This window comes from Haemorhous mexicanus, chromosome 2 (assembly GCF_027477595.1).
Source record: "Haemorhous mexicanus isolate bHaeMex1 chromosome 2, bHaeMex1.pri, whole genome shotgun sequence".
Lineage (NCBI taxonomy): Eukaryota > Metazoa > Chordata > Aves > Passeriformes > Fringillidae > Haemorhous > Haemorhous mexicanus.
This window is the reverse complement of record NC_082342.1, coordinates 26,892,470-26,918,252: the sequence shown is the minus strand read 5'-3', so window position 1 is coordinate 26,918,252 and position 25,783 is coordinate 26,892,470. Positions and strand designations below refer to the sequence as shown.

General features: G+C 40.3%; 1 protein-coding gene across 18 annotated transcripts in view; it reads left to right on the top strand.

The window, feature by feature from the left end:
• ZBTB20 (zinc finger and BTB domain containing 20) overlaps nucleotides 1-25,783 on the top strand; it is a 448,287-nt gene that overhangs the window by 294,168 nt on the left and 128,336 nt on the right. The gene's annotated exons all lie outside the window — the stretch shown is intronic.

Sequence of the window (25,783 nt, the reverse complement as noted above, 5' to 3'; positions counted from 1 at the left end):
GTGTCTTTTGATTTTGCCTTGAGGCCTCTTGTAGTTCAGCAGCACCCCCCAACTCCTTGCTGCGCTCCCACTGTCCCCACATGTCCCTTTAGCTGCTGGTCAACCCAAAGTGCCCCCGTGCCACCCCTTGCCTGGAGTGGTCCTGCAGGGCTGTTCTCTTTGCCAGAGAGGTTATGGTCATGAATTTTGCAGTTTCCAGGTGATGCTTCTAGTCCCTATTACTGCTTGTAGTTTAAAAGGTGCTGTTGGCTGAGTCCAGGCTGCCTCTCGCAAAGACCCACTGTCTAATAGACCCAGGTAACACGTGCATATAAGAAACAAATGGGAGATGAGCAGGATCATTTAAATGACGTAAGGTTAGGAAGCATTTTTAGAGCCTCTTATATGGTGTTTGGCATCATGAACTTCAGTTTAAATTCTGTCAACAGCAATTTGCACTTAAAACCTAAGTCATAGAAATTTCTTAACATCATAGCTGAGAAACATGCCTTAAAAATGTGAGCCAAGCATAGCTGGTATAGTATCATGTCCCAGTATGTAGGATCCCAGATTACTACCACTTAAGCTGTTTTGGTTTTTTGGGGTTTTTTTGTTAAGGAATACCCAATTCTGCAATCATGACTTCCAGCAAAGATGTTTTCTTCCCAAACCAAAAATATGAACCTTATTATCTGGAATGTAAAATGTAACAGAGAAGTGGCTGTACTGGCTGCAGAAACAGAGATCCCAGTTTCAGATACAGACCAATCCCCTAGCAGTGGGCTAACAGCGTCCATCTCCTTTTGAATACCAGAGAGAAAATCTTAATGCACTTCTTGTGTATTCTCTTTGAGATTCTTATTAAATGTCAGATGCTAGGCCTTTTTGCCTTTTTCATCTGTATGAAGTCCTGTCAGGGGAAAGAGGGGTTTGGGAAAAGGGAAGGTGTTCATACAACATGTTCTGAGGGGCCATGCAGGGGCGAATTGACTTCTGTGCTACATGGCCATAGGAGGGTAATGGGGTAATGAGAAAAAATGAGAAATTAATGTATAGGCAGAACCTCAAAGGTCAGAATTAGATTATATTCTTTCTTTTCATAGTAAAGTTACCTGCTTTATGAAGCAATGTCCTAGGTATTTAGCTTGTTATATTTTAAAAAGAATTCATTCCTATTTTCAAAGAGACAAAGAGCCCAGAACATGGTTTAGGGATTGGAGAGAATGTATATCAGTTACATATGAGTAACTGTTCCTTGTAATGAAATGAAAATTAAATTTTTGATACTGTTGTCATTCTTTGATTGAGAGACATGAAGCTATAGAATTGAGCTTATAGTGCCTGTCATTTAGTTGGGCGCCACTTTAGTCAAGTTGGCCAAACTATCAGAGAAAATTAGGCTTCTGAATTTAACCTTTTAACCTCTTGTTTCTAGCACTGCAGCACATCACTGCACTGCCCTGTAGCACAAGAACTGCTCATAGTATTGTTATGAGCTTGAACTGGTGGTATGCTAGTCCAGAGCTGCACTTTGGCACCTGCAATTAATCCTTCCAAATCAGGATAGTAATTTAAATGTCTCTTGAGATCTCGTGTCTTGTCATGTGTTTGCATATCTCTCAACCTGTCCATGATTAGGGTTGCTTAAATGGTTTTGGATTTTAAATTTGGATCTTCCTTTAAAAGTCCCATTCATTTAGTCAATGGGGAGATGGTGCCTCTGCCAGAGCCCTACGTGGGTTTCCATTTGTATCTGCTTTCTGGATTCTCACAGGGAAGAGGTGGCATGAGATTTGTTCAAGGAGGCTGCATTCATTTTCAGTAGACAGATCTCCTGTTGCACAATGATAATGTGGAACAGTTAAGGTTGCATTTATGCTGCAAGAGCTGAACTGTAACCCCCACTAGCAGAAGATCGGGGTCCATGTAAGCAGGAAGGGTTTGCTTATTTTTTGGAAGACTGTGGGGGAGATCTTAGGATACAAAATCTCCTCTACATCACAGCCCAAAATAGTGCATTGTCCCCAGAGGGTGGCAATAGCAGATGTTTGTGACTGGCAAGACCAAGCCTCAAACATGATCAGCAAAATCATTCTCAGTGGAAATTTCACTTCATTGTGATGAAGGGAAGTGAAGCACCATTTGTTGACATAACTGAGGAGTTTTGCACTCTGTTGTGTTTTGGATAGAGAAGAATAGTAAAACAGCTTCTACCTGCCATGTTATCAGTGCAACCACCAGTCACAGGGAATTCAGTCATGAACAATGCCTGCTCACGAGGGAAAGTAAACTTCTGTAATACGTAGCATAGTCATCAAACTCTCTGCATGCACATCTAATCTGTGCAACTGTTTCCTGGGTTCAGGTCTAGTGTGAATACAGGTAAACATTATTGCTTCCCATAATTGTACCAGTGGACAGCAAGAATAGACTTACAAAATCTTGGGAAAGCATCAGAACAAACAGGTACATGTTCTTCATCCTTCCATGCAGTCACCATGTATCAAAAGCACAGACAGACAACATATCATACGTGAGGGCAAAAAAACCACACTATACCCCATGCAGCCATCACACCTTGAAAATAGACATAAAATGTTAAGTCAATATGAATACACAGCTCCTAACAGTCTAATAGAATAGATCACACCACAGCCAGGTACATCTGTTCTCAGCACTAACCATTATCATTAGCTTAAAACACTTAAAATCACTGAGCTTCTTCAGGTCTGGGGACAGATTATAGCAGGAAGAATCTGCTAAATAGATTTAGCAATGTTGCAGGCAGGGACCTTGACTACATTAAAACGATACATTTTGCATCTCAAAGGCTGTAGGCTGTTTTCAGAGGAGCAGTCTGAATGAAAAATGACACTAACACTGGATAGCAATTTCTTTATCACTGTGTAAATACGGAGCTTGAAACCCTTGGACAAACAGCTGTGCCAAACTGGAAAACAATTTGCCTGTGAAAAATCAGGCTTGCAATGTATGGCAAGTCATCAGCCATCCTGTGTTCTTGTCAGGCTTCTGCACAGGCTGGAAAGACTGAACTGTGACTGGACTTCAGACTGTGTGGCTGACAGAAAGAATCAAATCTCTATTCTTTACAAAAAGAAACAAAAGAAATAGCATACTTCTCCCTGTCTCTCTGTGTTCACCTGCTGGTATCTGACTGCTGTGAAATGTGAGATATGGGTTCTTACAGAGACTGTCAAGTCAGGAAAGCTTAGAGGAGCTTTCAGAAGCAAACAAAAAAAAAGGCAGTTTGATAAACATGCAGTAGTGACTACTAAGGTGGTGGGCTGCTTCTTGTTTAGGATTCGCTGTGGAGGAGCTGATGAAGAAGGTATGTGATTTGATCACTGCCTGGCTCTTCAAAAGAAGTGAAAGTGAAGATAGGGCATAATGACCATGATAGAAATAAATGTATGAAATATTATTTTTGATGATGAAAATTTCTGGAAGATGCAAAAGAGAAAAAAAAAAAGAATTGTATGTTTTGCACAGAACAGGTCCAAAGAAATAGTTAAAGGTTCAGCCTGTATTCTCACACTTATTGTCAGGAAATTGTTTAAGCTTTATGAATGGCCATGAGGGTCTAGCATCTCTGCTAAAACTTTAGTGTGTGGTTCCATGTATCTTCACCCAGACCAGGAACTCTTCAAGAGCACTCCGGCTATTAAAAGAAAAAGCAAGAGGAAGTACACATAGAAGGCCATCCTGGTTTATAATCAAGCTCATTCTCTTTTGTACCTTAAGAGAGAGCTGAGATCCCTTCTTCCAGAGTGTCATCTTTTCCATTCTGTCTCAAGGCACAAATTTCTGAGGCATTAAGGCTGAGAGGAGTTCTGTGTTTCCCCACAACAGATCTGGCTGGGTGTGTGGAACCCCCTTGCCTGTTTTGATAAGGTGAAGCGTTGTTGTTTTCACCACCTTGACTCACAGTTTGTTAAGCTGTTTTTCCTGTGTCTGTTAGGACAGATAACCTTCCCTTGCAAGGTTCTGAGAATGCTTTCTGGCAGGGAATCCTTGCCTTAAGGGGACCCACATAACCTGCACACAATGTGTAAAGGTCCCCAGAAAACTGCAGTCAACAGCCAAGCTTCTCTGGCACAATCATTCTCTCCATTCTAAAGGACATGCAAGTGACAATCTGTCACTTGCTTGGGAGTCAGTCTGAACCCATGCAATTACATCCCTGAGGAACTGGTGGTTAATGTGTACCTTACCACCCCCTACTTCCCATGGGAAGTGTGGTACTTTTATTATGACTTCTCAAATATAAATAAAGAGCATCAAGCACATTAAAAAAGCCCCTACCAGAACAGGAAACAGTTTTGAGCCCAGTTCTGTCTCTGGAGAAAAGAAGGAGTAATTCATGGTAGTTACATTGCATGGCACACTCAAAGCCATATCCAGGTGATGGTCTGGTGGCAGGGCCATGGTCAGGGGATCAGGCCCAGAGCAGGACATGTGATTACCCTGGCAGTTGGGAAGGACAGCTCATGACAAGAAATAACCGATGGTATATGTTCTTGTTCATTCAGCCCCAGAATGGGGATAGGTGGGATATAATCTTTTTAAGAAAAAACAACTAATAAAGTTGCCAAGAACAGATATTTTATAATCTGTGCTAAATCTCTGCTGGAAAACACGAACAGCAATGAAACTGAGAAGACACTAAAAGAAATTCGGGGCAAAGTGCCAGACGCCCAGACGGAAGCAGAATGTGGACCAAAAAGCTTGCGACAATTGGGTAATTATGGTTTATGAATTTCAGCTTTAATCTGTAGTTCAGTGAGTCCTGATTAAATATCTGTTAAACACAATTAAAGTTTGTTTTTGTATTTCACCGTCTTGATCAGAATAATTAGAGACTGCGTGTTTCATGTCAAAAGTAGCAAGAGGAATTTTAGTGAATGAACATCGTTTTTAAAAGCCATTTGTAGTACCAGCTGTTGGCATTATTTTATATTTTAGTGTTATCAGCATAAAGATGGGTCCTCTCAATGCTGAATGCTTTCCAGCGGGGCTAAGATTCCAGGAAAGGCGTGATACAGTCAAAGCTGTGCCGGGCCATGGGGCTACGCAGGGAGCCCGGGCTGGGGCTCTCTTGCTACAATGTGAGACTGTGCACTTAAGCGGTGGAGGGTGAGAAGTGATGTGAATGGGTCATGTAGCGCCCAGCCTGTGCTTCTGTGCCAAAGATGTTTGAGATAGCAAGTGCGAGGAGTGATAGGAGGGATCGCTGGAGAGGGCACGGATCCGATGAGCTGCATTTGGATTCTCTCATCGCAGCGCCTTATCGGAAGCTCCGCGTGTCCCAAGGGTAAGGTGTTAGAGTGTTAGCCCAGAACGATAATTGTGGCAGCGTTACGAGTGCTCTTGGGAAGGAACTCTTCAACTGTGTGCTGGTGCCTTAGCAAAGGCAACAGGCTGCAGTGCTGGCTCTATGCAGTTACTGCAAAGAATGGGTTTGCCCAGGCCAGCTGGTCGAGCACTTCGTGCATTTATCTTCATCAGAAGCAATTGTATTTCACTGAGGAGAGAGGATAAATTCTACTAATTTCTGTTCCTCAGAAAAATAGGGAATAAACAATGTTGTGGAGGAAAAGCGGGACAGTTTTAAATTAAGGGAAGGTACTGAGATACAAAGCTCCGTCTACAGAAGCCGTTTTTTTTTCAAGAACCTGAAATGCATCTGAATGTCACCTGAACGTAGTTAGGGTGTATAAATAAATCCGGGGGTGGGGGGAGTGTGTACGGGTATATGGCTGACCTGGTTTTACCCTTCATCTGTCTCTTTATACCAGCAAAAATGAATCTTCAGTCACAGTTAGTGGTGCCTGAGGATGGGGAATAAATTTCAACTATCATAAACTAAAAATTGAAAATACCTACTAAGGAGACTTGAAATACTGTGCCAGTTTCTCCTCTTGACAATGTGTTTTGCTGCTCTATTGTTTTGTTTACTTCAAATTATATGGTTCCTTTGGCCTCTAAAGTTTCAGCATTTTGGCCATCTTTGCTGAGTGTCGAAGGAGAAATGCTAGTGTCCTGTGTGGAGGAGACAGTCTTCAAGCACAGGACTGAGACCACAGTCCTACTGAGTAGCCATCCATACTGGCATTAGTAACAGCTCTCAGTCACCAGTGGCCATGTGGAGGGTCTGTGTGGCTCATTATCATCCTGCAGAACCACTTCATTTGCTGGCAGCCTAATGATTCAGTAAGAGACTTGCTTGGAAAGAACAGCTCAAAACTCAAGGAAAGTGTTATCTATAGTTTCTTTTGGCTTTTTTAAAGCACTGGTCAGTTTCTTTGTACTGTTTCACCTACCTTTCCAGCTAAGAGGGGAAAAAGAGTGCCAGAGAAAACAGAATTTCTAAATTAGCCTTCCAATAAAACTATAGATCTATTAATTCCTAAGTGAAATCAAGGTTAGTGGTGAAAGAGTTGAACAGAACTAAAAAATCAAAGATACTTTGGAAGACAACATCAAAGGCATATCAAAATATGGTGGTCTCTTTATAAGCTGCAAGCCCTGAAGAGATGGTGCCCCTAATAGAGCTGAGGGAGAAGGGATCAAAGCGATGATCACATGAGTCTTTAAAGCAGAAAGAATATGTGGAGTGAATCTATGAAGAGACAGGTTTTGGATGAAACTTGCATAGCACTGGGATCGTTTATCGCGTCTTGAAGCCCGGGTACAGTACAAATGATCAGATTTCACCAGGGAAGGAGGTAAAAAATGTTCAATTCAAAAGAGGAAAACTCAGACCAAGTTTCTATCAGTAGAATAACAATATCCATGTCTAAATGTGTTTATATTTATATATATGTGTGTAAACAAATACATTTTTAAAATGTATATTTTATTAATATTAGCTATACCCACTTTGTTCAGGAGGACTATATTCTGGTGAAACACAAGACATCAGTGGTATTGGGTTGAGAGTATGTTTGTTTGTTTTTGTTGTGTTTTTTTTTACTTCATAAAGTTACAGGGAGAGGAGAAACTGAGTTAGAGCTTTTCTGTTATCTTCTGTTACATTTCTGAATTACTCTGATTTTCCCTTGGAACCAGCTGCTTAAGTATATCTCATCAAATGGCTGAGCTTGTCCAAATCCACTACCCTTATGTCTGAGATTAAAAATAAAGCAGAGCAGTGTGTAGGTCTTAATACAAATTGCTTTATATGGGGGTGGGGAAATGGAAATACTGATTTGTAATTCAGTGTGTGTAGGCCTTTCACAAAGTGTATACAAGCCCAGCGGAAAAAAAAAAAAGGAGCTATTTGTTCTTTTGGCAAAGGTGTGTGTAGTTCTTCCACAGAGTTTTATACTGCGCCTGAGGGTCATTTCTCTTTTAAAGAAGCACTGACAGCTGTGATGAATGGCATTACCTGGGAAGAGGGAATATCTAGATGTTTAAACAGATCAAATTTCTTCTTATAGAAGAGTAAACATTAGGTCACAAATCTGACTGTTCTACTTTCATGGACAATCAGGATCAATTCTATGCTACTTAAATGTGAACTGGAAAGGCTTAAGTGTAGCTGCATGCTGACATTAACAGAGGAGGGTAGTTCACAACCTGTGTACATTGTCACAGCTATCCTTTTCCATGAAGTCATGGATGAATGCCATGTGCCCATGTTGAGTTGCCTCCTTGTCAGCAGACGAGATTGCCCGTCCATCACTATTACCTACAACGAGGCTCATTACCTGCCAGCCAGTAAACATCTCCCTCTTGCCATCTGCAGTGAATTACAAAGTGACTGGAAGAATCAGGATCAGTTTGCCTTGCAGAATGATTGTCAAGTTCATTTTCATCTTTGGAAGCCCTTTGGAAATGGGAAAGATGGTGACTGGGATGGGAAAAAAGATGATGTCCATTACCCTCAGCTGTGCAAGCTGACTGATGCTATTTTTTACATGCCTTGAAATTTTCACAGCTTGCAGGCGAAATAATTTCTTTTATTCTTGACTGGCTGTATCATTTGTGATAAATAGTGGTGCCATTTTCACATGAGAGGACAATGTGTTCCCTCATTCAGGAAATACTTTTTTAATAAAAACATTAATTGTACTCAGTACAAAGACATCTCCCATTGACAAAGTTCATGTCCTGCCCATCGGTGATGCATTCAGCGAGGAGGATAGTGTATTACAGTAATTTCTGCTGCGAGCATTTTGTCAGTCAGTGGGGTTTTTTAAAGCTTCCAGGTAGCTTGACAATGATTGTAAACCTTGATGTCACTACATGGGCTTACAGTGAATTTCAAGCATCTACCTTAGGGAAGACAGAATCTATTTAATATGACTGTTAAAGGAAAACATTAAATAAGTGGGGTAGGTCAAGAATCTGTCAATAATCCTTGGTATAGGGTCTGTTGGTAATGTACAGATAGATCAGATCTCCTGCTGTTGGTAGTGGGAAGGTAGACAGAGGAACAGGAGTGTTTGGAAACAAAAGCCATTCTAATGGTTCTGCCCTTTGCCTTTCAGGACACATCAGGTTTTTGCAGAACCTGGGCCTGGGCTTGGGTGTCTGTCCTTTTTGTTTGGCCTCCTTCTCTCAGAAAAATGCAGAGTTAAAAAAAAAAAAAAAAAGAGTGATATGTGTTTGGTATGTCAGCCAATGGCCACATGTGCAGTGAGGAAATTTTCTCTGAGAGCTCCCAAAGCTCATAATCATTGTGCAAGACATAATTATACTTTTTAGAAATCCAGATCGGTCCACAGTACGAGGAGGATGGGAGGGAATATTACAGACGGATTTTTACAAGTGTATCTGTCTCCTTTCTGCAACAGTTTTGGTCTTAAGTGCACTTGGCTAAATTCTCATTCTCCCCCGGGAGGGTTACTGGAGGGATTTCCAGGCTTTTCTGTCTGCCTGCAGCAGGCTCATGGGGAGCAAACACGCTGACTACCATTCTTTGCACCTGCTTCAGAGAGGGGCAGCGTACACTCCCAGATGCTTGCCTCAGGGTGCCAGCAGGAATGGGGGAATAGGAGGAGGCTGGCACTGCTCTTCAACAGACAGTCATCCCCCTTGGGAGTCTGGAGATGCCAGTGGGCACAATGCACCCAGGACTTCAGAGCTGGGCAAGTGCTGATGACAGTGTTACACCTGATCCCAGTCAGATAAATAAAGAGGTTCAGAGAAGAAAGCTCTCCTGAATCCTTTCTTCACTCTCATAATGCTTCAGGAATAGCTGGTATTTAGCTCTCTGGAAGAGAAGAGCCCAGTGTTCTTTTTAGAGACCAGAATCAAATTAAACTGGAGAGCAACACCGATTTCTTACTGGGTTTCACCATTTGCTTATATGAACTAATCATTGTTTTTTAGGCTTTGTTCCTTTTTTTTGTTTGTTTTACTTTTCACTTGATCCTTTGAATTGCAAACATCATTTGCTAAAGGAAACAATTTCCTGGCCAGTGATTTTTTTTTCTGTAAAACCGGGATTCAGAATGGTCTGCCATCCCGATTTTTGGTGATACCCAGACATCTGACTGACTAGGCATATTTCCTGATTCATAGATATGCTATATTTTGAAACTGGAACAAATGCTTACAATAAAGCAAATGAACAATACTAAAGTAAACAAACAATACTTTCTGAACCTGTGAAGTAAATGGAAATCTTGCCTTGGGCAAATAGTGTCTGGAGTTTCACAAACACCCTCACTTCATACAGAAAATAAATAGATTACACCTATTTCTGTAGCATGCAGGGATGATCTGGTACCTAGAACCAGACTGGATTGCTGCATGATGGACAGTGTAGCCTCTCTGGATCATACCTTGATATTCAGGATGAGAGATAAATGTCAGCCCTTACAGCAGGGTTTTGTGTGTTGCATTTGGCAACACATGCGTAGTGTTGTCACTTTGCCCATCTCCAGAACTCTGCAATGGAGGGATCTAATTGTTGCATGCCAGATTATCAAAAGCATTTAAATGTTTAAAGATGTCACTGATTGCCTGAAGGTACTTTCAAGAGTACATTAGCAGGTTAGGGTTGTTCCTTTGCCACTGGGTGCCTTTTAAAATTCTGGTCACTGCCTGCTGTTGTGTTTGATCATAAGAATTTCTCTAAAGATCTTCGTTGCCACCTCCAAGGCTTGCCAGCTCCCCCACCCGAGTTGTGAGTGCCCTCTAGGTTCCTCCTGTATGAAGCATGTGAGGATGTGATATGGCCTGCTTCTTTCAAGGTACCAAGAAGCACAAAAGTATTGAGAAGAGGGCCTAAATAAGAGGGAGCTAGAAAAATATGAAATTTGAACTGACTTTTCAAAGGGTAGAGAAAGCCTGTACAATGAGCATTGCACTGGGAGCCACTGTGTTGTCATTGTGCTGTGCTTGCTGAGCAGGGAGGAGATGGAGCTGAAGGATGGCAGACTTGCTGTGGGCTTCACATTCACCCTGAAATACTGAGCAGAGAAATCAGCTGCAATGTGAACTTGAGCCATCCAACAGTGAGCATAGTTTGGCTTGATAAACAGCCTCTCAGAAGAAGATACGTACGTCACCAGTCCAGGCAGAGAGAAAAGCTCTCCTTTATGCTGTGTTTTGACTATTACGTGCTTCCAAATGGTACATTTAGTGACACTGATAGAGAAAAGATGGCTCTAAGTATCAAGCAAGAAGGAAATGATAGAACACCAAGCTGTTGAAATAGCATATCGACTAGCCAAAAGAATGTCTGGCCACATTTTTAGATGTTGTAAAATCAGTATGATTATTTAGATCTTAGTTGAAACATGCTAAGTTATACTTTGAAAATATCCAGCCCTTTGTTTGTGATAATTCATAAAAGTAAGAGCTTTATCCTTGTGTGTTGTTAACTATTTCTGTAGGGGTGTCGATGTTCTAAAGTTTCAAACACAGATTTTTAAACCAAATTAAATGGAAATGTTACTCCTTGTAACAGGTCTCATTCTTTGGGGTTTTTGAATTGAAAAATATCTAAATAAATATCAAAATATCTAAATAAAAACCTGAAACAAATCTGTATCTAAAAATTGCAAAGCCATAGACAGCCTTATTCTAGTGACTGAAGCAAAAATACAGAGATTTTTCAGCAAAGTAGCTCTGTCAAATAGCAATAGAATACTTGCGGTTACACAAGGAGGTATTCAACACACTTGACATTTTGCAAGAATTTGGGAGTTTTCATAGTTTGGAAAGTGTTTTGGAAGTGCTTTACATGGCATGCTATAGGAAATAGTTAAAAGATGAAATAACATACCATGATTTCATATGTATCTTTTTTATTTGCTGATATTTTCCAGAAGGACCATATAAAAAATGTTGGGTTAACAGAGAAATTCCCATCAAATTCACTGTGCCTTGACTCAGATTAATGGCAATTCAAAACTCCTAAAAATAGCAAGAAATAGGTTTTGGGCACCTTTTAATTGAAAAAGGTACCCAAGCAAGCATTGAGTTACATTTCTTCCTAGACTTTGTTTGACAGAGTCAGTTTAGTTCTCTGACAATTGCCAATGCACGTTTTTCAGAGATGAAGGTGGTGTTCTACACAAAGTGCATGGCAGAGTGAATTACAGAATGAGACATCTGTAGGATTTTAGCTGGTAAAACACCTGCAAAAGGCTGCTTACATGTAGGATTTGAGGAATACCTTGAGTGAACTAAAGCTTTCATATCTAAGTAACTGTGGCGGTGTTTGCTAGTACAACACTCGTTAAGGCAATTGTGGGTTATATTGTTATGTACTTTCCTTTTTCTGCAATACAGGAAGTTCAGCAGAATTGTCTAAAGAAATGGTGGCCCAGCATCCTTAACAGCATCCTTCTTATAAAGGTTGAGATAATACAAGGACTCCACCATCTTTTCCTCATTCAAATTCTCCCTTGACTTCACTACCTGGAAGGTATAAATATCAGCTGTGAAACAGAGTTCTAATTCCTTTTCACTCACAATTTCACAAGTTGAGTAACTTGTTATAGTTTATCACAGTTGGGAATTTGTTTGATTTTGTTAGTTTATTTTTGTGGAGAAGTTTATAACATTCAGGCAGCTGAGGAATAAACAACACCTCTCTCAGTTGCCAAATCCTCCTCAAATGATGCCTTAGGATGAGGAGGACGACGTTTTAATCGAAGTACCACATTCCACAGCTGAACTAAAACAGATCACACTGAAGTATGGATGTGGCTGGATTTCAGGGCTGAATCAATGGTCATATTGAAGCTTTTCCTGTAATTTTCTGTCTGCGTAACTTGAATCCAAGTGACGTAGGATTAGCTTTTCTCCCAAGATTTCTACACTCTATTTCTCAAGAATTATTGGTGGAGGAAAATTTCGGTGGTGTCTAGATGGCACTGGGGAATGCACACCTTCTGGTTGTTTACAGTGGCAGTTGAAATCCAATTTTGTATGGGATTTTTGAGACTGGACAGGCATGTATATAGACAGGCACTTGTGACTGTGCCATAAGATGATAAAGTTGTTGGGAAGCAGTGCCTGAGTCTGTCTGTCTGTACAGGTCTAGAGTACATGCATGTGATGTGTACACATGATCATACTGCAGATACCCCAGATGTCTAAGGCAGGAGTTAGGTTTGAGGGTTGCCGCAGAAGGAGCTGTATCTGGAAAGACTGTCTGGGTATTTGTGCAGATTGGTGCTGTTTGAGCACAGGAAGCTGCAGAAGAGAAAGAAGGTAGGGTCTTGTCAGTGTCTCAGCTAGACATAACCAGTGCAGGGAGTTCAAATATGTGATCTTTGATGCATCATTATTGCTTGCAGGCTTTGGAGACAACTGCTGTTAATAAATGAGGAGAGGTTTTCCTTCACTTCAAAATGTTGCTGTCTTGCTTTTGGGTCCTGAGGTCCTTTACTAAATCTTGCACTGAGATGAATTCTTCAGAAGACAGGATCATCCTTCATTTGGCATTTACTCACTCAATTACCTTCCTGCATTTTGTGCAGGCCACATTAGACTTTTCATATTTTATTTGTTCTTGCCAGACCACATTTATTCATTAGCTGTATTTATTGTAGTTATGGTTGAGACAGCCCTTTTATTGCAAGCCCCCTATCTTTGGTGGTTTATAATTTTCTGAAACAATTACCTTTTTGGCTGAAATTTCTCAAGCTTGTTCTAAGCTCAGAGGTGAATAATGTTTCAGTATGGTTGAAAAAAATCCATTAAGCCATTTAGGAGGACTAGACATTCCAATAAACGTACGGGCATTTATTTTTTGATGACCTACTTATTCCAATAAAGTGCATTATTATTCTGTTTTCTCCTGTTTTAAATTATGTTGTCTTTTAAAAGAGAATGAGGACGTTTTATACCAGATTTTTAGACAGGCTTCAAGCAAGGTTTGTTCACATGCAGTTTTGTGCAGGCAAGCACACTTGTTTGCTGCACTGAGCTCACAAACAGGACTATTTATGGGTGCAAAAGGTTTTGGAGTTCAGCACATTGTTCTCTGCAGGAAAACAGCAGCTCAGTCCCTTGTGGTTCTGGTGGATAGCTGGCACTGCATATGCAAATCTGACTACACAGTGCAAGGGTAGACAGACAAAATGAGGCCGTCTTTTGAATACAGGCGTTTAGTTGTGCAATGATGCTAATTCAGTGTGAAGATTCAGATATTGCTTGTGCAACAGTACACTGAATATACTTCTGCTGTCTTGCAGGCATTGGATACAATTTTTCATCGTGCTGTCCTGGACAATGTGCAGTAATTTGACAAGTGATAAAGTCTTGTGCAATTAAAAAGGCAGTGCTTTTTTTCTTCTTTTTTTTTTTTCATTGAACTTCTGCATAGACAATGTAATTAAATTCAACTATGCTTTGTCTCATGTCTGCAGTGTGCCTTTTAGTACACATGTAAATGCTTTGTGTGTTGCATACATTGTGAGAAAGTTCTAATGTTTATGCACAGTAATGTAGCATGAAAATATAGCAACCTTTACTTACTAAAGTAAAGATATTGTAAGCTTGTGCCATGTATGTTATGTAACTGAGAGCAGAATTTGGCCCTGTATGATTAGACGAACTGATGAACTTCTATGCTAAACTCCATGACCTTTGCACAATTAAAAATCTCGACTTTAACATTGCATTAGCCTGGGTTTCCATTTAATTACACATATTTTGTTGAAAGCTTCAAAAATGTTAATATTTTAAGTCTCTTCTCATGTTTGTAATTGAACTCTTTTGTGTGATTGTTTTCTGCAGTAATCAAAAGGACATTAGCATGGACAGGAAATGAATCTGGAACTCTAGAGATTAATATTAATCTGCTAATGTCCTGTCCTGATGTTCTCAGGAATCCTTTCTTCTCTAGCACATTATGGTACTTTAGTAATCAGCAATTAGGGCAAGGTTTTCTCAGGCCTGAACTATGTCCTCATATGTCTCTCATTTTCTGATTGCTGTGGGAATGGTGGTTCTGTCCCCCATGGAGTCAGCGCAGAACGCAATGCTTCTTCTCCAAGAGCCATTCTGCTTAGATGAGTTCAGGGCTGGAGGCTTAGCACATTTTAAGGACGGAGATTTGAGAGTTTGTTAGGGGAGTTTAACCTCAGGTTTGATTTCTCTGCAGGATTTGATATGCTTCCATGCTTGGGAATACTTACCTTGATCCTTGCACTAACTCTGCATGGAGCCATGGGCTCAGTAGCGGTGCTTTGGGAAGCAAAGACCCAGCTGGCCCTGACCCACAGCAGCACATCACAGTCTGTGCCATGCTGTAATCTGCATCAGGAGACAGTCTCACCCTCTGACTGTGTGCTTCAGACAAGACTATTTTGCAGACCGAGTCTTGTAGTGTCAGGCAGGTCAGAGGGACTGTGTACCCTCCTCCCATTTACCAGCTCCTGCAAGGGACTTTGTTATCCCAGCCCACAGACTGGTGCCACTGCAGAAATCATTGTAGCCCATGGACTTCAATGGACTTCACTGATAGTGCTTAAGTTTATATATGAAGCATTTAGGCAGCAGATCCTGTCAGCCACAGTATTTCCTCCCTGTTATTTCTTCCACTTGCCGCTCCCAAGGTGGTCTGAAACATTGCAGCTCCATGGTATTCAGGAAATACAGACCTGTCTCAAGTATCCCACTATCATATGCATAACAAAGCTGAACGAATTTTTATTTCTTTTAGCATGTGCACAGAATGAGAGGTGAACAGAGAGAATTCATTTTCAAGTTTTCAGAGCACTGTAGGATTCTGTGGGTTGGTTCAGGGGGAGGGAGGGTTAATATGTGTTTTTTTCCTTTTCTGGCATAAGTGCCCCTGGTTTTGCTCCAGAAAATTAATTGATAGTCCGTTACAAACTTCCTACATTTGTTCTGACTTCTACTCTTATTTTGAATTTCTATTGTGCAATTCTATCTGAATAAAAAACCCTCTAGAAGGTGCAATATTGAGATGCAATATTGACTTGATTGTAGCAGATCATTCAATTTTCTTTCCCTAAACAAGATTTCATTGAAATGGTTGTATTTTCAGTGCTTCACTTTTGATAAATCGGCATCTTCCAATGGCCATATGTTCTATTGGAAAAATCTCAAGTCGTCCTAGTTGTATGCACCCAGATGATACTCAGTTTCATGATATGTTCCGTCGTCTGGTACGTGGTGCAGAGAGAGGAAAACAAGAAAGTGATAGTGGAAATGACACTGAGGCCTGTGCTTGCACTTTAGAATAAGCAGATTGGAGTCCAAGCACTGCATAAAGCTTCAAGTTCAGTCATTTTTGTTTTGGTTTAGGATTCAGAATAATTTCCATTTATCTCAAGTTGGGTTGTTTTCTTTGTAGCCTGTTTATTCCAATGAAAAATGCCTACATAACCTAAGCCTCTTACTGGCCAGATACTTATTAGTGTTTTTGCATGATATTCAGGTAATTGAGCTTCCACTCTTCTTAGCAGATGAAGTGGATGATATAGTTGGTTTGAATTCCTAGGAAACAGGAATCAAAATACCATTGCAGATCTCAGGCTTAGTTTTTCTCTGCCACCATTTCCCACCTGTACATACATGTCTGTAATTTATAAAGGGTACTTTAAAAATATTTGTTTTCAAAATTGAGAGGTGTGGGCTATGCAAGTACTTAAAAAGGTATGAGAATGAGCCCAGAGTCTGGGGCCATTTGCAAGGGAAGGAGGGAGGGGAGCAGGGTAAGAAACCCCAGATTTCTCTGGCTGTACAGTTTCTGCTATGGCACTAGGGTTAAAAGGGGAAGAGATTCACTTCAGTTGGACAGAAAAGCCAAATATATTTTGACTCATGAGTGCAGACAGCTTGCAGCTTGCACTGGTGTGGTAAGCAAACCTACCTGCCCAAGCTGCCCAACCTCTATCCCAACTTTACAAATATCTGACATCCTTTTGAAGCAACAACCCCTGAACTGTACCAGTTTATTACCAAACATTTTCAAGAACCATAACTACTTATGATTTGTTTTATTACCTTGAATTTTGAGCCATAGCCCTTCAAAATCTGCTTCATGAGCATTTCAGGCAGCATTGTAGCAGTGGTGGATAGAGAGCTGGGTGGCTGCAACATTTGACATCCCAATGCCTAGGACTGATTCTAAGTCATCCCAATTCTTTTTGCTCTAGCGTTGAGGTCAGGTGCATCCTCCATCTGTGCTCCATCTGCTCAGCAAGAATGCTGATCTGGTGTTCTGTACCTATTGCAGTATATCTGTCTTGGTATTAGATATAAAAAGGACAAAAGGCCCTGAGGACATCCACAATGTATAAGTATTTTTAAAGGTTTGTCTGAAAACATTTAAACTTCAATGGCTAGCAGGAGAGCTGCAGAAAACAAAATTTTTTTAAGCTCCCTTTTGAGCCCTTCTTTTCTCCGGTTTTCTTTTTCCAAAGGATTTCTGGTTCTCAGACATATGGACAGAATTGCAAGAAAGCTCATTCGAAAAACAGTCTTTCTGCTAAGGCTCTCAGTATCTCAGATATTGACTGTCTTAGGGCTGATGACACTTGGGTCTTCTAAGCTCTGAACTGTGTTGCAGGGATCCAGGTCTTTTTCTTGTGATAGTCACATACTGCCATTTAAAAACAACAGTTTATTTTTCAACTGAATTTATTCCCTAGTGCCATGGAAAAACTGAGACAGAAAACAACTAAATCATACAATGGAGTGGGTATCAAAGCAGAGAATGAAATCCCACATTTAATGATGGCTTCTTGAAATTCAAGGCAAAGCTGACTGATGGGACCAGCTTTTCTGAGGATAGCTCCAGACTCTTAGTCTGTTTTCTGTCCGTTTCACCTTTGAGTACTTATGGCTTAAATTCAGGAAGTTCAGTTTAGCTAAGTATCCAAAATGGTAGGAATTACTTTGAATATTTATATTTTCAAAAATGGACTATAAGTTATTTAAGAACTGTGTTGAACAGGATATTTTTTGTCGCTTAGCGTCATAGGTCTAGCAAAATGCATTGTAGTCTAAACAAAGTATTTTCAAAAGTTCATTATATGTTTTTAGTAATAATTACCTCAGAAATTCCATTAGCATTTTTAAAGTTTGAAGATTCAAAATCCAAATATGCAAGACTTCCCAGAAGAAAATGCCTGTTGCCTTTGTTGTTCCCTCCCAAACTAGCATAGTTAAAGGATTAGTTACTCAGCAGTGTTCTGGGTAAAAGATCAGGCTGGTTTGCATTTTTTTATGAGGCAGTTCACCCTTCCCCATGACAGAAAAGGACAGTTGTATTTATATGAACAAGAGCTGTAAATCAGAATTGGAATAGTTGCTGGCACTGGCTCTTAATCATTCCTGGGAGTTGGGATCAGGTATGGCTTACATTTGTACCGTGGCTCTAAAAGGCCACAGAGTACTTTCCAAAAACTGAACAATGCAAGTGTCCATTTTCTGTGGGTTCAGCTATAGCAGGCTGCAGCCCACTGCTCAAATATCTGTTGAAGGAATGGGCCCATTAAAAGAACACAATGTTGCTGTAGTGTGGTGGTGCATTTTAATTGTCTCCTACTATACTTTTTTATTCTTTTTCAGCCCTGTGGAAAACCAAGTTCTCCTCCAAGTGGTCAGAAATTTATACACAAACTTACTTTCCCTGGGATTCACATTGGGTCACCCTGATTTCAAAAACTGCCCAAGAGTTCTTGTTTCTTAGTGGTTTGTTTTAAATGGGTCTTGCATAACCTCGGTTTTCTCTAGGGTGCAGGAATGGAGGGAATTTGGGGTTTGGCAGGTTGTTGGCAGGATGGAGGGCTTAAAAGATCTTATCTTTTTGCTATTGCTCATCACTGACCTATCAGGCCAGTAGTGCCAGGTAGCTGTGACAGGCTAACAGCTCTGGAGTAGCCATTGACAGCAGGACTGGTGAAATTTTGTGATAATTCTGCAAAGCCTCACTAGCTCCTAGACCACCCTTCCTTCTCTACTTCTTTTTAAGGAGATGGTTGTAAGTAAAGGCTTGCACATTCTATTGCAAGCCATCATATTTTCAGAAGCATTTACAGATTTGAGTCACAGCTTTCCCATATCTGGCAGTAAATACCAATATGAGAAAGGAAAAGATATCACTCCCTTGATCCAATCTTTTTCTTTTTTTTTTTTTTAATTTTACATTACCCCAGCTGGAAATTACTCATTTCATTAACACAACCTTCGTCTTCTACCTCAAAAGACACTTCTATACATGTAGAAAAGATGATAGAGCTGTAGTTTTGGTTTATTGTTATTATTTCATTTATTAAACAAAAGTTTAATTTTTTTTTTTTTTTTACTAAAATTTGGAAGATCTGAATATGCATGATGCTTTCCATATCATTATGATAAGGTGCTGAGCACTCACAACTTTCTTGGAAGCTGGTAAAAACTGAAAGCGTTAGGATCTTCTAAAACTAGTCATCTAAGACCTTTTAAACAAAAGTCATCCTCTATTCACACAACATAGAAAATTTCATACAACTATAGAACTGGAAGTGTAAATGAAGGTGTATTTTAGTCTTTTGTCTTGCTGATATTTTGTTGTATAGTGTAGGTCAAATGTCCATCTTCTTTTGGTATTGAACAAATCCCAGAGTTGCTTAATCTGAAGCACAGTGTTTATAAGTTAGGGAAGTAAATAAGGAAGTTTATAGGTTAGGGAAGTTTATAGGTTAGGGAAGTTTCCTGCTGTGGAAGACTGTGAGAATGGATTGATTTAGCATTGGTTGATTAGATTGTTTCACTGCCACTTGCCCTGGGTATTCTCAGTCTGTTTTAAAGGTTTGTCAGGATCAGTGACGGACACACCTGCTACAACTCTTCCCTTTGGGGATGATGATGAAGGTATATCACAGGGTCATTAAGGTCGGAAAAGACCTCCAAGATCATCTACTCCAACCTTAATATGACTTGGTAATTCCTAGGTTAAAGCTATGGGCACAAAGCAATACTGAAACTCCAATTAGACCTTCCTCAGTCTGAGCTGGTGGCCACTTACTGTTGGGAACTTCTAAGAAACTCTTGACCCAGCCTTTTCTTTTGGGAAAATGAGACTGAAATCATCATGTTCTTTGCATGCACTTGGCAGCAAGTGGCAGTTGTTCTGTGCCTTTGGGAGAAGGGCTCCCTGGAACCCAGATCATCAGCACCTCGCATGAAGGGACCTCAATCCAAACCAGGAATCTAAAAAAGTGTACTGCAAGTGCCTGTGTAAACAGTCTGCAAATCCCATTGTAATGAGACATTCCTGAGGTGATTTCTGAGTTCCTTTGTCCCAGTCAGGTGAATTCTCCCTAGGTCACACCCATGCTCTGCATGGAAGGTGGTGGTGTAGCAAATGCACCACTGATGGTGCACCGCTGATAGTTTCTTAGGCCTTGTGGTTGCAGAAGTGTGACTAGAAGAAGCATCTGCAGATGTCTGGGTTGTACAGGAGTTAACAGAGAGAGTGATTTAGACCACCAAATGTGGATATTTTATTGTGGCCCTATTGTAACTTTTCATATATTTTATATCTTCTAGTGACTGCACAATCCTAGGGACTTGCCTTCTGGCAATGATTTATTTTTCCTGTTAAGTCATTGTTCATCATTATGAGCTGAGATTATTTTTCTGTGTAAGTTTAACAGAGAAGCATTTTTGAACTTGAACACATTTTTAATTTTTAAAAAGCAGCAGAACTCCCTTTGCTCTCCTATCATGATGATACTAAGCAATTATAACTCTTTACCCTTTGGTCTTCACAGCATTCTTGTCAGATTAGTACAGAGAGAGGCTTAAATCAGGACACTGCCCCTGAACCCCCTCATGAGCTCTGAGCTTTGAAGGGGTTTTTAAGCCTAGATCCTGACACAATCTTGTCTGAACACCGGAAAGCAAGCACAGAAACGTGCCAGGGAAGCAAGGCTGTGCAGTCATCGATGCAGATGTAATTTTGTTGTTATTGTTAACGCTGAAATCCTAAAGGAACAAAATTTAGTTGGGGAATCTGTTGACAGGGAAACAAAGATGCCTGCTAGTAGTTACCTTGGCAGATGTCAGATGAAGGAATGCAAATGACCCTCAGGAAGACTTGGAAGGTCACTTGGGCAGTCCGAGAGAGCGTAAGCAGGCCTTCCTGGCCACCCAAAATTTGGAGTGAACAGAGAGGCAGGTGCACCTCTGAGTGGATCAGAGGGTGTTCACTTGGCCTTTGGAGAATTTCAAATGGACAGGTACAAGGCAGGTCTCATATCTCGATTCTTCACAAAGGGAAGGTCACAGAGTTATGTAAGTGTTGTTGCATGGGGTTGGAGTATCAGGATAGTTTCACTTTTTCAGTTGCTACACAAGAGGCTGAGTAATGCTTTCTCTACCATTTTTATTTTCTTATATTTGACTAGAATAATGTAATGATAGCCTCTTCATTAAAGCAAAATCTGGTATTTCTTAGGTAAAAATAACTATCTAAAAGATGGATTAGATATACAAGTATTTAATTGTCATTCACATTTTTCTGTTCATGTTACTTCACAGTGTTTTGCTTACCACTCAGTTCATCTCTGTCCTGGTTTACAGTCTACATTTTTCTGCCAACCCCAAAAGCTCCCTAACCTTTGTTATTTCTTGTTTGACCTCTTTGTGGATTTGTATTTTACTTTTCACTCACTCATCTCTTTTCGTTTTCTCTCCCTTTGCTATCTACATGTAAGTTCATAATTTTATTATGGGTAAGGAAGCCCATTTGTATTTGTCTCAAATGTTGGGATCTACTGAAAGGGGATAGGGGGAGAAACTAAAATGGAGTGAGTCATCATTCTTGGCTCCTTGAGAGCTGGAACCAGCTTCAAAGGCAGTCTCAACTTGGGGGCAGTTACACAGATGAATCCCAAACCTTTTTACGTTCTTCTCTTTCTTTCCTCCTCCTCTCTCTTCATGTAGTCCGAACAGATTTGTTAATTTCAGTTAAGCACGTCTGTGCAGATTTTTAAAATCTATTACATAAGTTTGTTAGTTTAACACTCTCTTCTTCAACATATGAGCCTAAAATGGCTTTGATTTAAAAATGGAACTTGGCAGGGAATTTGTTCATATGGTAAGATATGTTTTTTTCTTAGTTTGGTTTCATTTATAATATGTTTTAATCATTTTTGGTGTTTTCAAAACAAATGGTGAAATATGGGGTTTTTTCTTCTATTTCTGGCTACCCTCCTCTGAAAGGCCTTACTTCTCTTTGTGTGTTTAATTTGGTGCTTGAAAAAGCCTTTTTAGACAGAGGCTGCAAAATGTAGACTTAACATGCCTGTGAGGAGGGAAAATTCAGACATGGATCATGCTGACTGGAACTGTGAATCTCATGGATCTTCTCTAATAGCAAGCAGAGGGGTCACTAAGTGGGTCTCAGAGCATGTACAAATATAGAAATATTTGTAAGAAAATAAGTGGAAAACAAGGAAAAGAAAGGAGGAAAACAAGGTGGGACAACACTGTTTCTATATTCATGATCAATGCATCATGATTATCTGAGCAATTATAATTTTAAGGAATTTTTTTTTTTCACAGTCTAAGGTGCAGCAAAGCAGATTACCACCAAGCAAAATTCTTTCTTCTAGTTCCTAGAACAGGGGGGATCTGCATTCCCTGATTGGCCCAGATATCCTGAATTCTCTGTATTTTCTTACATAAGGTTTTTTTTTTTTTTTTTGTGATCTTCTTAGTACATACAGTAACCCATAGAAGAGACTTTTGCCCTTTAGCCAGTGGTTCAGATCATGCATCCTGTTAAAATCTGTACAGTAGAATTGAGTCCTAATTTTTCAAGTGATCTTGTCTTCATGTGCACAGATCTCAACTTTGCTAGGGATGGGAAAGCAGAATACAAATTAAAGTTGTGTTCAGTCTTGGAAGCTCAAAGCAAATGGTTTTGAAAGAAATGCAAAGCTGACCACTTGGTCTGCCTGTTGCACCTACCTATGTAGGAAATTTCAGCTTGTGGCAGACTGGCTGAAACAAAATACATGTTGCTTTTGCAAAGGACAACAGCAGAGAAAAGCATCATCAACCCAAAGAGCAGCCCCTTTTTTGAACACAGACAGGCCCTAGGATAAAAAGTCTCCTCTACTCATCCTCTGTGGGAAACCCAGCTGCCATTGCTGACAATTTAGGATAAGAGGTAAACTCTACATGACTAAAGCAAAGGATGGGAGGATCCACTGCAGAAAAGTGTGGTAAAGGGGAAAAATTTGCAACTACACTTCATCCTGGTTAAGGCTGAAGTATGAGGTAGAGGGAAGAATCTTTCAGGCTCAGAGATGGGCTTTAGGAGACCAGCCAGAAAAAAGGACACACAAAAATAAGAAAGCAGAAGGCGTGGGTGGTTATGGGGATTAGTACTGACATATGGAGCCCATCAGCTTGAAGTTACATGTTTAAATCTGACCTAGGTCAATCATGCCCCAAAGTCATTACTGTCAAGCAGCTGTTGGGTGGCCTATGTGAAATGACTTAGGGGTTTGAGCCCAGTTTCTAGTGGCAGGTGTCCACATTACACAAACCCATCTGTATTAATTGCCTCCCTATATCTGGGAATCTCACCAGAAAGACTTAAGTACTAAGGGTTCATGATAGAGACTGAGCTTTCCTGTTTTATCTTGGGTGGCCCTTCAAGGAAAGGGCTGAAGAACTCTGGAAAAGTATCACAGGAGAAGACAGCAGATTCCTTTCTCTGTTGTTCAAGTAAGACAATCAATTTTCAAACCCCTAGGACCTGCAGATTTCACTGATGCTGCCTGTACTCTTGAAGTCGGCAGAAAGTATTTCATAACTGGCTGCTTGCACGATGTTGAATATACATCATTTGGTTTCTACTTTCGGATCATAATAATATAAACAGGAAAACTACATTTTGAATTCATTAAGTTCTTCCTCCGCTGTTTATAAAAGATAAAAACTTCTCGCTCCTTTTTTTTTCTTAAGGATTGATTGGTGTCATGTACATATTCGTTCACTTCTGTTTATGCAAGATAATAAGAGTATTAACATGGAGGTGGAATAATGGTGTTTATAGTTCCATCACCGCTGTTTATATAAGATAAAAACAGTTTAAAAACCAAAAAAAGGAAAAATAGTGAGAGAACATTTGCTGTTACGTACATATATTATTTTTTCCCACTTGTATTTGTAAAGAATTTAAAAGAAGAAAAAAGTGTTGCAAGTTGAAGAGGAGTTGCTTCTGTTCATAATATTTCTGTGCTGTTTACCTAAGATAAATTAATTTAGAGTTGATGTAATGAGCAGCTTGGAAGAAGAGAATTGGGGTGAAAGAGGACCTGGTGGGGTTAAGTCTGATACTCTTAGTACCTTGTAATCCTTTCCTTTATTAAGAAACATGAAAGATGCCTACTGAATCTTTCTAGTGGGAATAGGATACCACCGGTGAGGCTGGGGATACACGGTGCTGTCACGGCAGCCAATGCAGCAGCTACCAGAGGGCTTGGAGGCTTTCTCTGGCAGGAGAGCTCTCAGAACAGAGAGGATACTACAATAGCCTGAAAAGATCTCATGAACGTTAAACCCCTTGGTGTCATTGTCCATGGACTTAGTCCAATAACTGTGTGCCTGTATGACTCTATTTTGTTCTGCAGCTTTGAAGTCTAATCCTAATTCCTTCAGGGAGAAAGGCTTGTAAAATGCCTGCATTTCAGAGAGACAGGGAAATTCTACCTTTGATGCAAGCCCTATTGTCAGTCCCGCTCAGTCCTTCTGAGTCACCCCTGCTCCTACCCTGTGCATATTGACAGATGAGGGAAGCTGGCAGATGTGCATATTTCCTTGGGATGAGACTGATGCTCTGGTTCACAGTGTCAACCAGAAAGGCCTCTTATACATAATAAAAGAACAACTGTGTGGACATTAATGCATGTGCAGGCAAAAAGTCCAGCAGTATTCGCTTACTTTTCTAAATGAGTTTGCTTCAGATCCAGTCACACACTTTGTGTGTTTGCTTTGGCCAAACGTTCCAGCAGGCAGGCTTGAAAAATCAGGTGTTCATACATTTTCAGGTAGGGAGCTATCAGCAGCTCACTTTCACCCTGTAAGCGGTAAGTGCTGTGAGAGATGCCTTTTTGCACATGCTTCTCACCCCCCTTGAGCAGGTAAAGGAATCAGCCCAGGAGTTGGCTTGACCTTCTCCTAGTGGTGATCCACTAGCTTAAAGAAAAATAGTGAGAAAAAAATCTAACTGCATCCTTAACCAGAAAACTATTGAGTATCAGTAAATCTAGACTTGCATCAAAAATTCTTTTTGTCTTCTAAAAAAAGTCACCATCTTTTATTATTTCATAGTAGCATTTTTTTCCTCTCTAGTCCTGTGTGTACCTAACTCACAATGATGTCTTCACCTCTTCTTCCCAATTCTTACTTCAGCCCAATAAATGTCTTTACAAGGCAGACCATTTAAACACATGCGTAAGTCCATTTCTGTTAAAAGGATCCTGAAGTAAAGGTTGAATTTTAATTATATCCCTGAATCCCATTTCATTCACACATTTGAATTTAAGCATAAGCTTGAGTACATGGTTTGAGGGCTCAAGGTTTACCATTAATGCTGTCAGGATGCAAAACAGTGCTGTACATCAGTTTTGTCCTGTGGTCCATTGCACTGCTTGATGCCACCTGTGCACCCCTGCTCCAAATGTTGAGTACTTGAAGCAGATTGTGTGTGCTTAGTGAGCAGCATTGCTCAAGGTAGATAAAAAAATGAGTTTTATTGGAAAAAAATTGCAATCTACAGGTGGATCTTCCAAAGGCAGATAAGGGTATGAACTTGCCAGGTAAATGAATCCTTGAAAATTTCTCTCTTGTAATTGCCAGCCCTTCCTTCCCTTAGTGCTGACATGGATGCAAAGAGAAAGGATAGATCTGTCAGCAAGTTGAGAAAGAGTTTAAAGGAACTTCAACCAGAAAGTTTTGTTTTTCAGATGAATATATACTGTCATGGGTACAAAATGACATTTCCTGAAGTGAAGGCCATTCTCATCCCTATCCAGAGCATTCCAACATACAGTAATATGTGTCTTAATTATGGTGTCCCTGTGTCTAAAAACGGCTCAGAAATTTCACTTTTCAGAGTTGTATAATCAAGTTGCTCCACCTTGCTATTAGGCATGAATGGCAGTCAGTGCTCCAGGGAAGCCTGAAATTGAAAGAGCAGCAGGTGGGGAGCAGTGGGTCAGGATGGGTATGCATTGAGGAGAGCTGTGTGGGGAGTCCAGAAGTAGAATAGCGGGAAGTGCTGTAAATTGGATTGAACACGTTGCTAGTGGACAGGGTGAAAGATTATACAGCATTTGTC